Source organism: Felis catus, chromosome B1, assembly GCF_018350175.1.
Source record: "Felis catus isolate Fca126 chromosome B1, F.catus_Fca126_mat1.0, whole genome shotgun sequence".
Lineage (NCBI taxonomy): Eukaryota > Metazoa > Chordata > Mammalia > Carnivora > Felidae > Felis > Felis catus.
This window is the reverse complement of record NC_058371.1, coordinates 186855238-186859557: the sequence shown is the minus strand read 5'-3', so window position 1 is coordinate 186859557 and position 4320 is coordinate 186855238.

The window sequence follows — 4320 nt, the reverse complement described above, 5'->3', positions numbered from 1 at the left end:
ATGGGTTTTCTGTGAGTCGTTGCAAGCACACATTTGACTCCCTTCTAAAAGTTCAGATTAAAAGGAAGCAAACTTCCAAAATTAGAATCGTAATTAAAATTTGACTTTGATCAGTAGCTGCTGAGAGGGTCATTAAGAGCCATGAATGTGCTGACACAGGAGGTTGTTGGGCGGATGAGGTGAGGAGGGAAGCGGGGAGATTGGAAACAAATAAAAAATTGTTAAGAAGCATTATCGAATTGCAAATATCAATTATTATGGGTCTATGGATGAGCGATTATTATATTAAAAACATTCTTGGCAGGCAGCCCGTATGGGCGTAGATAGCTGTGACTCCATCAGAGCTTGGCTTTAATTTGATTTTTGCAAACATGTTTTTGGTTTCTTTTCTTTTGATTGGTTTCGGAGAACGCTGGACAACAGCTGGGTAGAAACTGCATCTAACCCTCCGTAAACCTTGTCTAAAGCTGATTTCTGCCTCCTGCAAAGTTTGGAGCACGTCGTCTTAGAAGCAGATGTGTGAAGGGGAGGGGAGGGAAAATTGGTGAAAATGGAGGGTTCTCTTGCCGAGTACAGGAGAGACAAGGCTGCTTCTCCAGAAGCAAGGGGCAGTGATCAGATGGAGTAGGGACACATGAAGGAGCTCAGGGTTTGCTTTCATTTCTTGATAAAGAGTAATGACTCACCGGCATGGATGATGAAGGTCGATGGGTCCAAACAATGCGAGAAAGAGAGTGGCTTTAGCTCTCTGCGAGCCTGCCGTGCATTGAGGCTGCCAAAAAGATGAATATGGTCGGAGTCTGCAATTATAGAGGATAGAAGAAAGCAAGCATTCCCCTTTCTGTGTACACCTGGGGTGACACATTCACTTTTAAGTGTGTGGCATGCCCTGTTGTCTGCCTGGTATGTTCCTATTCATCTTTCCCAAGCCAGCTCAAGGTCACCTCTTCTATGACACCTTTCTCCACTCCATGTCTACCAGGCAGATTTAATCATGGCCATGTTGTGCCAGCTCAATTGTACTACTGCATTCATCGCTTTTTCATTGCCATATTGCTTATGTGTCCATCTGCCCTAAAGGGCAGGATCTGTGTCCAATTTAATTTTGTACCCACAGAGCCTGGCACTTAGTAGGTACTCAGTACGTTTTTATGGAATTGAGTAGAAAAGACCAGCTGGAGCATGTTTAGAGAAGTGGTACCCTTCAAGTGGAAGGGTTGAAAGGACTTGAAATCATGTTGAAATCCATCTGGAATCAGGTCATGCTATAGTGAGCAAGTTGACTAGTAGTGGGCTCAGAGGATGTACCACAGAGAGGGTCTGTGGATTGACTGGGAAGAGAGACTCTAAGGCCAGCCAGAAGCAACACTCTACCTTGTCTCAAAAGTAAGAAAGAGAGAGCTATATATAACAGGAGAAAACAATTCTAGCATGCAAAGACAGGAGGGGAGTTTTCTTCCTTCTTCCCAGTTATTTGGCAACATATATGTCGATATATTTTGAAAGAAATTCAGATAGCCAAACACCGAATATATGCCAGAAATGGAAGGATTTTCTCCGTGGGTCTTAGAAAGTAATGCCAGAAACTAAGGCTCCAAGGATGATGAGGGCAAGAAACACCACATGGTAAACACTACAAGTCAAAGTGTAAGCCAGATCAAAGGGACTTGAGCTCCCTCATTCACCAAGAGTGAAAGACGGGTGCAGAAGGGTGAAATTTTGTGGTACAGGGAATTCTGGCTTCCACTCACTACATATCAACTTATTGGTTATTATATGTATAATTTTATGCTTCTTTCTGCACAAACTTAACAAATTGCTACAAAATATTGGAATCGAAACTGGCCAACCATTTATTGCCCTGTATTTTGGATATTTTCAGTAATACCTGACAGTGGTGGGAGAAAAGGAGGATGAGGGAGGACAAAGAAACATGACACATAGCAGAAGCTGAGGAAAGGTGAGCTCGTCTCTTAAAAGGTCATATAAAGAAATAAGGAATGATTGAAGAGGAACATTCTTAGCAGTTACACAAATGAAGGACTATAATACTGAAGAGGGATTATGCCTGTCTATATTTCCCCCAGATGGATAAATACAAGACCAGTGGGGTGTCAGATAAAAATTTCTGATTGTAATTGATATAAATTGTCTTTGCCTAGTTCCAGGCAAAAAGCAAATTTATGAGAAGGTGTTTGATGCTCACAGATCTGAAATCAAAATGGAAGAATCTGGTCTTTCGAGAAACCAGGATCTTCATGGAGCTGCCATTAGGATAAATTGGTTCCAACCAGTTTTCTCTCTTATCCCCTTACACTCAGAATTTAAATCCCTGGGGGATGGGTTTGGATTGTCATAGTTTGGGTCATGTGAGCACTCCTAGGCTAACTGAGAAGAGGGCACCTCCACTGATGGGCCCTTTAAGACGGCATTAAATGGAGAAGAGCAAATTCTTCAAGGGGAAACCAAAGTGTCTTCTTCAAAAAGAGAAAACAAGATGCAGAGCTACAGCATTAGTCATCTACTGCAAATGCATAGACTCTGCCAGAAATTCCCTTTGACTCAAGGCACTCAGAGATTGGATGACTATTTGTCACACATGTTGTAGGAAAGACTCAATAATTGAGTGAGTAATTGGACTACATAACCTCCTCTCTAACCCTGAAATTTCACCTCTCTGTGATTTTGGAAAAAGGATCAAATCACAAGATTCCCTTTAGGAAGAATGATGAAAAACCATCTTTATTATTCCTATTCACGAGTTCATTTGCAAATATCCAGGATCAACCTGTATACACACACAAACAAAAATATATCGATACACAACCCACAGTGCAAACAGCTTGTAATTAAAGAACCAGACTAATGCAACATTTTTCCACTTACAGCTCTTCCCCACTGCTAGCATTCTTTAAGCCTTCTGTTATCAGGCAATTTAGTTATACACAATAAATACATACACATGTGTGAGGAGATTTAAATATATTTTTTTGAATGTAAACTAAGGATCTTCATACAATTGCTCTGGGTTTTGAGCCTGGTTTATATTGACTAAAAATTGCAGCTGAAAATAATTCTACAGATAAGGCCATTTCTTCTCATTTGAGAAGTACTGGAAAGGCTATAATAGGATTCTTTCAAGTTTTGAGATATTTGGGGCCTGTTACCTGACAGATATTAATGATGGTTTCTATTCTGATTATATTATGGGATCACAGAATTCTAAAGGCAGAGGGCATGTTGAGATGTCCTCCTCTATACGTCTCTGGGACACCAAGAAAATTACTTTAGATGGAATGGAGAAACACATAAAATTTGGAGGCTTGGGCTCTACTCTGAAAGGTAGAGAGCATAATATGATCTTAACAAGGTTTTCCTAACACTTGTAAATGTAAGGAACAATCTTAGGTATGTATCCCAGGTCTCTGAGATATTAGATCTTCATGGGCCACTTACTGGTCCAGGTATTGAAGTGATTCTCCACTTAACTGCAGCGTTTACCTGAAGAATGTTTCAAACTACCCTTCACAACAGCAACTTACCAAGGCAATGATTCTCAATGGTGAGGAAGGGGAACTCTTGGAGACATCAGTATCTTGAGGGTACAGAGGAGTGTGTTACATATTATCTTGATATGACTCCTTCATCACTTCCGACTTGAAAGGAAGTGGTTTAGGGGGCAAATGATAGATGTTTGAAATTGAGATGGTATCTGAAACCTACAGAAGATGCTGACCCTAAGTGTCTAATTGGCTTAGCACTGGGGAGTAAAAATGGAGGAAGACACCTTCATGTGCCTTTACAAGGCCTCAAAGACTTGAGAGAAACAAATGAGCTAATCTTTATAATGTTCATAGCACAATAAGTAGAACAGAGAAAGCATACAATAAATGACATTATCCCTCTTCCTCCATCACCACCCCTGTTTCCTTAGGTACCTCCAAGTGCATCTCATTTGTCAGATGCAATTTAGTCACGATTAAATTTGTGCCTCACTACGATAACCAGATAGTTAAGGTAAAACTTGATCTTTATTGCTAAGAAATTATACATCCAGTCTACGCAGCCTTGTGTAGGGGAAGACAAAAATTCTGTTCTCCTTTTCCCATCTTGAGTTCATTGCCTGGGGCCCTGTAAATTAGATTGACAAAAGACAGATTAACAAGAGAAAAACAAACAAAAGTTTATTAACATATGTGTTGCCCTACACCCAGAAGCCCTGGGAATGAGTAACTCAAGAGGGGTGGTTACAACTTGAGCTTCTGTACCACCTTTGTAAAGCACAATAATTTTGTAGAGAAATGACAAGGCAAAGGCCTT